This window comes from Cupressus sempervirens, chromosome 10, assembly GCF_028749045.1.
Source record: "Cupressus sempervirens isolate cs-2001-9-10 chromosome 10, ASM2874904v1, whole genome shotgun sequence".
Taxonomy (NCBI): Eukaryota; Viridiplantae; Streptophyta; class Pinopsida; order Cupressales; family Cupressaceae; genus Cupressus; species Cupressus sempervirens.
The window spans coordinates 771,594,912-771,607,724 of NC_143127.1; positions in this window are offsets into that span (position 1 = coordinate 771,594,912).

Sequence of the window (12,813 nt, forward strand, 5' to 3'; positions counted from 1 at the left end):
TGATAACTGCATACTTTGTTGCTAACCTTGTTTCTTGTAGGGAAAATTGATCTAGAATAGAGAATTTGAACTTATTGCAGCAAATGCTTTAACCTGATAACATCCCAATTGTGTAGCAGAGATTACATATCACAAGTTATTAATTTATTTGTGAAGTACTGCACCTGATACTTTGGCTAGACCATACATAATGCAAACATCAAAATCCAATTTAACAAATTGCTTCCATGTGCTATCACTTTTCTGTGGTTTTCACTAATCAAATGAATTTCTCAGCTACAAGACCTAGGCTCTATGCCAGTACCTACCTTTGTATAGTTCAACAAACCCATCTTTCCTGAACCAGGAGGGTCTAAAGTTTCAAGGTCCTTGAAGGCTGCAAGTAAGATAGGCATAAAAAGTATTAAACTTAAAAACAAAGCAATAGGACCCCATGTTATATGAACAATAACCTGCAGAAAGAAAATAAAATGCTAAAATTAGCTCTATGTATGCAACTATAAGTAATACAAGTATTCAAAAGGTTGTTAAAATCTTATAATCTAACTCCTCATGGAACTTTAGAATTGTACTTGGGATGACTATATATTGAACCTATTGGGAGCCTAGTTAGATGTGACAAATATTTTGTGCCATTAAATGATTTGTAATTGTTAATCTCATTAAAAATATTAGTACCAGCTAGTTTATGCATTTATTAATTTCCATGGATGTGGACTAATGAAAGGTATCATATATTTTATTCAAGCCATCTATATAAGGAGCTTTAGTTTGCAATCCAAACATGAGATGCATCCTAATGGTGGATTAGTCAGTGGGATCTGAAATATTGATTTGAAACAATAATCATGAAGTTTGTTCAAAAATTGTCTGCAAATATTATGGACAGTAAAAAGCCTTGTTTGGGGTTTTAGTTCTTTCCAAGTTTGGTTCTATTGTATGTAAAGGTAAGTGTTTGATTATGCAATCTAAATACATTCAACTTTGAATGGGATTGATGAAAGAATCTAGTGAGTAACTACTATTAGATCTTAATGGTTCATTAACAGACTCATTAGTTCATTAAGGTTATGTAAACACTTTATTTTATCCTTTAATTCCTTCAGATGATACAATGGTTGTAGATATAATGCTAATGGACATTTCATAATTAAGAGAATGTTGAACAAAAAGACATAACTTATATATATATATATATATATATATATATATATATATATATATATATATATATATATATATATATATATATATATATATATATATATATATATATATATATATATATATATATATATATATATAAAGTTATATAATAATAAGTTAATACAACTATTTTGAAAAGACTAGATAAAATTTTGTATTAAGAGAAATTACAAAAAGTTTACCCATAGACTGGTTTGCATAAAATGTTGCATGGCCTAGTTTCCTTGACCTTTTGTGGGCTCCATTTTGAGAGGAATCTAATTTTCCTTTGTCTGTTGTGGTTGCACTCCTATCTTGTGAACCAGTCAAGGATCTTTTAGAAGTTGATTTAAATGTTGCCACAACCATCACTGGTTTGAGCACATGCCAACCTAATTGAAAAAAAAAACACATATAATATCAGCTTACACGTAAAATTTGGTAATTCCTCAAAAAGGCACTAGAGGATATAAAAGGCACTAAAAGTGAAATATTGCAAGTTTCTTCTAACAGATCTATTTGAAGTTCTCTGCTGTCATAGGAAACGTGACAACCTATCACTATTTTGAAGAAATTTAAGGAAATATGCCTCTCACACTTTTTGTGATTAAAATGTAACTTGTGGGAGAGGTACTTAAGCCTATAAATATGATGTTTTTACTTTGATTTAGATGTAGGTGACAGTGAACAGAGAAAGGAACAATGGGTGACTGTTGAACAAACAGTGAGGGTGCACTTAGAAAGCACCACATGGTGAATATAGTAATCTGAGGGTTGGAGTGGATAAATGAGTGTTGGAAAAAATTGAGGGAGTGTATTGTAAGGTGTCTAAACCATTAGAAAGGTTTTGTGAAACTGTTAAGGGTCTTTTCTAGAAAGCCCTAGGCTAGAAACCCTTAAAATGAGGGTTTGATGAAAGAATGCTTAGATGTGAGCGAAAGTTCAAAAAAATTTAGGAATCCTTCGATTTAATAGATTCCTTAAGACTATGTCAAGGTTTGGAATTTTGGAAGTAAGAGAAAAAGGGAGTTTCTTTGTAAATGGAGGGCTAATTAGGCCTAGTTGCATGTACGAGCAGTCATAGAAAGGTTTATCAGTCATAGGATGAAAGGACTAATATTCATAGGGTTTGAACAACTCAATAAAGGGTATTTGAAAAGGTGAAGAGGTTGCTAGGTTGTTTGTAAAGTTTGGAAGTAAAGTGCATATTACTTGTAGGACAGGGTTAATAGGACATGCCTATTGAAGGTAGTTTTAAGTTTGAGACAAAACTAATGTTTGGTAGGAGTTAGAACTCTTTAGTTATGTTATTTGAAGGGTATTGAAGCATTTTAAGGATCAGGGGAGTCTTTGAGTATAGAGATCAAGAGTTGGTATTGAAGCATTATGATCCTTAAGATTTCTAAAATTACAAGAAAAGGTGTTAAACAGGGATTTTTGGAATATGGAAACATTTTTCTTTAGGGCATTGTATTGAAAGCTTGAGCCGACTCCTTGTGATGTCACTCATCATAAGTATGATGCTCAAATGGCTTCAGGTATTGAGTGTTCTAGCATTGGTCATTAAGCTCATTTTCTTTGAAATTGTTTGGTGAAGATTTGCACATGAAATTGAATTTAACCCTAGCTTACCTAGATGCTAGGGTTCTAATTTTTGCAAACCTGGTAGAAGTTTTATTCTTCCAATTGGACATAGGGTTATTCAGCATAAATTAATTCAATTGGGAAACACCTTTTTTCTTTGTAAAAAGAATGACCATCAAAGAAAAATTGTCCTATTTCAAAGTAAAAATGTAATGACCTAACCCTAGAATTCTTATACATTCTGAAGTCTCAATTTTTTGTCAAGTATAGGATAAAATACAAGCAAGGTAAGCACATACTTTAGAGAACTGTAGCTTCTGTTGAGCAGCCTGAACAAAATCATATTATATTAATGGAGAGTCTAAAAGGAAAACACCTACCTTAGAAAAACATACTTTTAAGAGGAATCCAATAATAAAACAAGCTGCATGAAATGTGATGATAATGAAGACAATTAGAAGAATAATAAACTCATAGAGATAAAAGAGGAAACCTCTAAATCTAACATCATAACCTAGAATCTAGTCAAATAGTTAGAGGGAAAAATAGCGAGTTACTTTGAAACAATACATAAGGATGCCAAATCCTCTCCTCTTTTGCCCCATAAATGAAGATAAATTCTGTTTGTTGAAATGTCGAAGGCCTTGGTCATTCTCGAACAAAAATTACAATATAATCCAATTATAGCTTACTCTAAGGTTTCTTGGCCTTTGCTAAACATATGTAAAGATACCATAAGAACTATATTTCTATAAGAACTATATTTTTTAGCTTGCCAACACCTGAATTTATCTGGGATCATATAAGGCCAACTGATATTGCAGGGAATTCAACTAATAAAATTGATGAAATGAGAACAATTATAAAGCTAAGAAACCTAGACTTATTTGCAGTAGAATTATTTCCATGAACCTAAACAAATCTGGTGCCTCTAATCTTGAAAGAGGCATTTCTTTAGGAAGAAATTTGGTCTATTGTGCAATCCCTCAAGTATGGTAAATCCCCACATATTTATGGTCTTCCTACAGAGTTTTAAAAAGCCAAACTTAACTGGATATATGTTAAACTTCTGGGTTTCTATATGGAAGCCATTCAAGTACGTTCCCTCTGTAAAGAATTCAATAGAGAAGTTATCAAATTCTTCCCCAAAGATGGAGATGAATCTTTGATCAACCATTGGAAACCTAGAACTTTTTTGAATAAGTCTTATTATATTTAAGCTAAGGAATTAGCAGTAAGACTACCACATTATTCCTAAGATAATTTGCCCTGAATAGACAATTTTTGTCAAAGGCAGATATATATATATATATATATATATATATATATTTCTATTTCTATTAGAATGATATTGTAGTATTTACCTAATGTATATGGTCACTTAATGTATCTAATCAGTTAGATAGTTTAGTATATTTTTATTTTGGTTCTCAATTACTGATTGTTTCTTTCAGAAACATTGTTTTTGTATTTGCTTATTTAGGGAGCCTTCATCCTTTGCAAATATATAAAGGAAACAAAATGATCAAATATCAAATATTGCAAGTAGCCACACATAAATCCCATATCACATTTGCATTCTATGTTATGGGCACTAGTAGTTGTGGATCATTTTAGACCTACGACATGCAAAGTGTCCATTTTATGTTAGTTTGAGCTTCACTTGGTTTCAAGAATACTATAATATTCTCTACTTAACAAGGCCAACCACACAAAGGTGGAAGCTCATTTGGCCTCACCCCCCTCCCCCTAACATCAATCTAAAGTATCCTATTATCATCTAATTACATACTTCATTCATTCATTCATCCATTTATGAATTGTACCATTCAATCAATACAATCACATAACATTCAATAATATGATATAAAATTCATTAATACACAATACTAATCAAGACTTCATTAACATATAACAATATTCATTAACATAAAATAAAAATCTGTATTAATACGCATCATTCATACATAATTACTCAAAACGAAGTTCTTTCATTAACCAACAAGGTTTATCAAAGAAGATTTTTAAAACATCATTTGTTTTTTTTGTTTTTTTGAGCTCTCTTAAGAAAAGTGCTCATAGGAGCATCCATATCTGCATCATTCTCCTCCTCTTCTGGCACATGTAATGTCAAATTACGATGGCTCATTCTCTTTGGAGGAGCAGGAGGTTGCTGCACTAAAGGGGGCTCTATTGCAAGAACAAGTGAATGGGATAAATTAGCATACTCTTTTTCTTTTTCTAACTGTTACAAGTCTGTAATTAAGTACAAATACAACATAACATGCATTTTTCTTACTTGACAATGCCACATCATGTACATTAATATTTTGATCCACCACCACGTCAACATGTTGAACACTTGGAACATGGTCCACTTCTTCAGCATGATGTTCAACATGCTTTGAAATATTCAAAAAAAGGATACACATCAAATTGCAATTGAAGATGTTAAATTGTATTCATAATTGCATAATTAATTTCTAATAGCAAATTAATACCTCCACCACTATAATGCACATCATGATCTTCGTCACGAGCACGTTCTGTGGTAGGATATGAAGGTTATAGTAAAATTTTATGCACATTGTTATGTAGTCAATTTACGTTTAAAACTAATACCAAAAAAGAATCTTCTCAACTATTCAATTTCATTTACTTTTCATCTAACCTATTTACCTATGAGATATCATTTGGTGCACTAGATTCTTGGGCAAGGCTTATAGATTCTTCACGTAGGTGTGCAACCACAACTTTATAGCCTTCCTTCAAGGCATTTTTTCTATCTTCATCTATGACCTCCACATTGAATTCTATGCCCTGTATTTTTTTCTTGAGAATGTCAGTTTTTCATGCATGGTTTCATTAAACAAAACTGTTTGCAACATTATATTAAAAAAAATAAAAAAATCATTGCTCTACTTACAAGTCGAGACTGGAGATTCATATAGCCACCAGAGCCAAGTTTGTGTTGGCCAACCTTTTCTACTCTCGCTTTTGTAGCCACGGATGTGTCCTGCTATCTATGAACAATTTCAAACATCTTAGATTATATATTTACAAATATCAATAATTAGTACATGATTAAAATGTACTTAATACTATAATGACATACCTCTTTTTTCCCTGTGCTGCTTCATTATCTCTATCTTTAGATAGCCTTTTCTCCTTTGTATCTTCTATTATTTCATTCCACTCCAGCGGTGGAATCATAGGAGGATGGTCATACTTTGGGTTATCCTTAAGAGCCCTTCTATACTGATCCCTCACAGTCTTTATATGCTTTGCTGCTCTTTTCAGAAGTAGGCCAGTGTCAAAAATGTTTTTCCCAAATTTCTCCTCAAAAGATGCAATCAGCTGATTTTTTAATTCCACAGCTTGTACATTCCACCTTTTTAAAAAAAATAGATTGTTAGATCAATAACTTTAATATATTACAATAAATGGAAGAAAAGAAAAACTATGTAGCAATGATATGAAACTACGTACCTTTTACGTATGGTGGGTCCAAATAGTCTCAGTGTCATATGAAAAAGATGTTCAAAGAAAGCATTATTACTTAGAAAAGCATAAAGGATTTATCAGTCCAAAATGAGTAATGTAAAAGTAAACTAAATTTACACTTTAAATAATAAAAATTTTAAAACACCTGGAAGCTTTCATTCTTTTAATGGAAACATAGTTTTCTTATTCAGCAAGAATGTCCCTTCATACGAACCAGTACTAATCACACGAACTGCTGCACGAAATGGATCAGCTTCAATAGTACTGCTCTCTATTGGTCTATCAACTGAAACATCATGACAATTAAATGACAATTCTAGTACTACTCTCTATTGGTCTACCTCCCTACCTATCTCCATGTCTCTCTATGTGTGGGTATATATATGTATGCATGTATGTATGTATGGATGTATGTGTGGTGTGTGTATGCATATGTTTGTGTGTATGCAAGCTTGTGTAGACATCATTTAAGCACTGATATGCTACTTCATTGTTCATCAACTTGTAGAAATACATTATAAATAACACATTACAAAATATAGCAAAACAAGGTTTTACCAGTTCTAGTGGGCATAGACGAGGATGTTTGCATGGTCCTTGTTACTGACAATGCACTACGCAATACTGGACCGCCAACTGAAGGAGGAGTCCACACTTCATCATGAGCTGAAGAATAGAATATTGTTAGCAAAGACATTTGCAATGGATAAAGATCAAATGGGATACTGGCGAGAAACATCCAAAAAAAAAAAAGGTATGTGTTATAATGTTGATCAAAACAAATAAAGTGTTAGTTACACGAAGGTTGTGCTCAACAACCCTCACCATGTTCACCATGTGATGTTGCAACAGGCACATATGTCTATACAAGAACACATAAAATTAGATATCATGATCCAAAAGATACTATAAAATATTAATATCTATTGAACTTCTATTACTGCTTACCTTCAAAGATTGGATTCTATGGTCCAATTCTATTCTCAGTGCCTCTTTCTCCTCACTTTTGTCACCCTCGATGATAATGTTAACAAGTTCATCAGTGTATCTTTGCTTAATTTTCTAGGTGATGAATATAGGGTTAGTACTAAGGGCAATGTCATGTAGATATGATGCCCATATTTCAGATCGCATTTGATCAACAATCATTCTAGCTTTTTCCTATCATTTGTGACATCAAATATCAGCATAATTTCATCAAAATAACTCCAAAGACATAAAAAAAAGAACATAATAATACAACATTTGTTTCTATATTAACATTAAAATTTACAATAATTAATGTTTACCTCTATTGAAGGTGTCTGAGATGGTGCATCCATATCGCCCTATGAAAAAAATTAGTAAGCCTTAGAAATTAGTAGCAAAATTAAAGTAATAGACTTACCAAAAAAAATATTAATAATAAAGTAGATTGTATATGTAAATCATTTGTCTTAAGTTAAAAATTTAGTCTAACTAATGATTATATCTAAAAAAATATTTGACATGTTCTACTTAATGTTTATATGTGCACGTATGGTTTGGAAAGGAAAATTTGGTCATACAAGACCCCATCATAGTTGACATTGATCCTACCTAGACATTTCATTGATCATCATGATCTTCATCCATATCATCATCATCATCACCATCATCATACTTGTCACTTTGATCGTCGTCATCACCACCACCATCTTCATCACCATCATCATCATCTTGATCACTATCATCATCATGACCATCATCGCCATGATCATCACCATCTTCATCACCATGATCATGATCATCATCAACATCATCATCATCATTATCACCATTAACATTAGCATGACCAAAATCATCACTATCTTCTTCTTCTTCATCACTGGGTAATTATCGTTCCTGATAATCATTTACTTTCTCTTGTGCTTCTTCAATATCTTCTTCTTCGATCACATTATACTTTACCAACCTTCCTCTTGGGTCATGTCTAACAAAAAATGACCAACCTGGTTTGTGTGGAACACCAAAGTAAAACACTTTCTCGCATTGGCTTGGAAGAACATAGGGCTCATCTCCGACTGGCTCAAATGACCTTGTATTAAATTCACTATCGTGCTCAATAACAGTCTTATCGAGATCATTTCGATTTAGTCATAACTTGAACCATTTGACAACAAATAGAACTATTTTGAATGAATTAAAGTCACACTCAAGTATATCATCCAAAATACCATAGTATCAATTTTTAGATTGTTGAGGATGTATATTAGTTCTAGATGAAATATTGGTGACCGCGAAGACAACACTTATCTCGAAATCACACATTTTCTTTGTTTCGTCCAACTTTTTTGTGCAAAATTTATAGCCATGGTAGTACATAGCTTTGTGATGTTTGACTTGCAATTATTCAAACATGTCAAGAATCTTCTCATTGATCTATGAGTTGATATTAAACTTATGTCTCATGATTAGTAATCTTATGCGTACCTTTGTATCTCTTAAGTCATATATTAGATCAAGTACCATTGGCATAACATTGGGATCTCCATTACGATGAGCTTCTTTAACCAACGATGCAACACCATCCCATGTTAATGAGCGACAATTTTCTTGAGACTGTTCAATCCATACTGTCATCCAATCAAAATTGTTTGAAATATACAAGTGTAGTGCATCCCACTCACGACCAACTATAAAAAAAACAATTACACTAGTTAGAAACAACTTATATATATTGATGATGGATAAGAATTATTAAATTACAAAAAAAAACTTATAACTAACTCTCACCCTCCTCAATCTACCTTTCTCTATCAGGTATTTCCTTTCAAATTTGTCATTATACTTGGGATCCCAAATGCGATCTACATGGATATCTGCTACAAAATTTGAAAGATATTCACTAATATACACCATGGTCTGGTATATCATATATCCCTCTATCATAGAACCCTCAGGACGTGCTCTTTGTTGAACCAAGCCCTTCATAAATTTTAAGTGCCTCTCAACCATCCACATTGATCTAGCTTGTACAGGTCCACACAATTCAATCTCCTCAACTTAATGTATGAGGTAGTGTTCTTGAGCATTGAAAAACATTGGAGGTAAACACTTTTGCATTTCACACATAATCTATGGAATTTTTCTCTTCCAATATTTTATATCTTTTTATAAATTTCTTTAGATGATAACCACCTAAAAGAGATTCAACATGCAAAACACATACATGAGATTTCAAATAAAATTATACAATAGATTTCAGATAAAAAGCTACAAATCTAAGAAAAAATACTTCTAACCTCATGTATTTTCCAAGATCATATATAACTTGTTTAATACTATTGTCAAACTATTATGGAAGGGATAGAGGAAGGATAAACTGCAATCATTAAAAAATAATCATTTCAATATATTATTAAATAATGCAATTGGTACTACATTCAATCTTACAAATATACTGTAAATAGAGAACATGACTTACCTTGAGGAAGGTATGCCAATCATCTATTTTCAACCCTGGCCCAAAATCACCTTTCTTTGATAGAAGAGTGCTTATATATGTAGCAAATCCTATTGATTTTTTTAATTTTTTTTTTATGACTTCTTTTAATGCATCACTTTGTTGCTCCGTTAATAACCAAGGAAGGGCACTTGTATTTATGCAGTCTCCATTTCTATTTGATTCAATGAAAAATTTTAGTGCATGATTGAATTCATGAATGTCAGTACAATTTTTTCCAATTTGTTCCCTATCATGCCTTCCATCCAACATTTTCCATAGTGTCTCTGTTACATTCTTTCCAATATGCATAGCATCAAACAAATGCATGATTGGGAGATCCTTGTAGTATGGTAACCTACTAAATTGAGTAGGATAACTTTTCATTCCTCTAGGAAGTTGGTCATTGGTGCCTTGACGACCATCACGAGCATCAATTACAACATTAGTAAATATAAGAAAATATCAAAACACAAATTTTAAACTTTGGACAATAAATTGGACATTACCTCGACGATTTAGTCAATCATATTCCAACTTCTATAAATGAGGTGTCATTCTTCATGGCCTTGATGATGTCTCTTCTTTCCCATTGAAAAGATGTTTATCAGCAATTTGATACCTATGATTATTGTGGAGAAAGTGTCTTAACTCATCAAACACCTACTTTCCTAAACTTCTCGAAAGATGACATTTCGTCTTCGGACCACAAACTGGACATGCAAATTTTTCCTTTGTCTGAAGACCTAAAAGATCATGTATAATTGGATCATGTACAACTATTATGTGCAACGTAAACATTCGATAGTAATGTGTAAGCACTATAACCATCCAAAAATATGTGATCTTAACAATATAACATACAACAAAAATGAGTTAGCCCAGAGGCATCATGTATTGTCCATACAAGTATTGCATGGAATTGAAATTGTCGATGTCCTATCAATATAGAGATGTCATACATAGTGATGCCATTCCATAACTTCAACAAATCATCAATTAGGGGCTCAATAAACACGTTCATATCTTTAACTTGGTATTTACCTAGCAATTGAATGAACATAAACTTTACATAATTATTATAACCATTTTCATGCACTATTTATAAATTAATTTATATAACTATAAAATAAAAAAAGACCTGGCACAATCATTGACAACAATATGTGCTCTCTCTTTATGGACATCCAAGGAGGAATGTTATTGTTAATAATAAAAATAGGTCACACTGAGTAAACAGATCTAATATCTCCATATGGATTGTCACCGTTCGCCGCCAATGAAAGCTTCAGATTACGAGGTTCTTCTTTAAAGTGTGAACATGTTTCTTCTATCTCTTTAAATGCAGAACCATTGGCAAGCATTTGCATAATGTCATCCTAACTTCTATTGTGTGCATGGTAATCCATAAATTGTGCCAAGCTAGTGCACCTGAATAACCATTGAAGACGTGGAATAATGGGAATGTACCAAAGAACCTTGTGAGGCACTTTTTTTGTTATTTGATCTAACCGATATCTACTAACATGACAATTAGGGCATTCTATTGTAAATTCATGTTGTTTATGATATAGAATGTGATCATTGGGACATGCATGTATTGTCTAATACTTCATTCCAATCTGATCCATAATGTTAGATAATTCTCAGTATGAAAGAGGCAAAATGTTTGATGGTGGTAACAAAAACTCACTAATCAACCTACAACAACAAATATGCATTGTTAATATAATAAATAGTAATTGTATGCTAACATTGAAGATGACAAAAATGACATACCTTAGCATACATGACATTGCTACATTGGATATACCATTCATAACTTTTAAGTTCACCAACAACACTATAACCGAGAGTAGAGTTGTTTGGGAGCCTTCGTATAAAGGCTTGTGTGTCTTCTCAAGTAAAGGTATATCAAGACCATCATCATCATCATCATTAGATTCACTAGTACCATCATTGTGAGCCTCTTCATCACCTGCCCCAATACCATCTTCTTCAATCATGTCCTCTGGCACATTATCATCTTCTTCCATGGGAGTGTTCTCCTCAACTTGGATATTCACACCTCCATGTTCCTCCAGTAGGAAATCCACATTCAACAATGGACAAAAATCGTGGCCCCCTTCAACATGACCATATTGCCAACAATGACACTGGGCTGTTGTGATTAGAATTCTTCGATTCTTTAAGCCCTTACACTTTTTGCAAGGACAATAACATTTATCGGGTTTTCTTCAAAACTGAGCCCACAATGCAGCCATTGTCTCATTATTTTGTTCTGGGTTCATATTGTCAAGCTTCATCTTTCTTCATAGAAAAATATACCTGCAAATAAATTGGACATGTTGTAGTTAATGCTTATATCTGCACATATGGAAATTGTTGATTAATTTTTTCAAATATAACTAAAATGATCCTATAATTTCTAGAAGGCCTAGATGTTTTCAAAATGTGGATTTATAGACAATGTATCTTATTTATTTGCAAAATGCCTCAAAGAGATGTCACAAGGTGAAAGTTACTTAGGTGCTAACAACAACATGCCATGACTAATCTTGATAGCAATGACTAATGTGATTAATGCATCAACTAATGAAGATGACTAAAAGATTGAAACATATTAATGCAATCTTCAATCAAGAACATGTGAGCTCAAAAGATGGGTAAATCTCAAAAACTCGTGAGCCTAAGATCATTACAATTTCAGCCATGAAATAATTGCAATTGAAATTTGTTGAAAAATGGGCCTAAGTGGGTTGGCCTAAGGGTCAAAAGAAGAATTCAAATTTCACTTAATTACAGTTCAATTAGCTTATGCAAGTTTGGCCTCATGGTGGTTGTACAATTAAAAAAACTTAAATCCCTAGACCATTTGGGCCTAACATCAAGGGACATGAATTTAGGACTCAAACATCTATAAAGGTTGGATGTTGAAATTCTTTGGAACATCCAAAACAATTCCATAAGCATATAAGAAGAGCAGATTGGCGAGTTTCACCTTGGAGGATGATTTTGGAAAAGAAATTAGAGATCAAGATATCTAAACTCAAATGGATTTAGTGTTAAACTTAGAT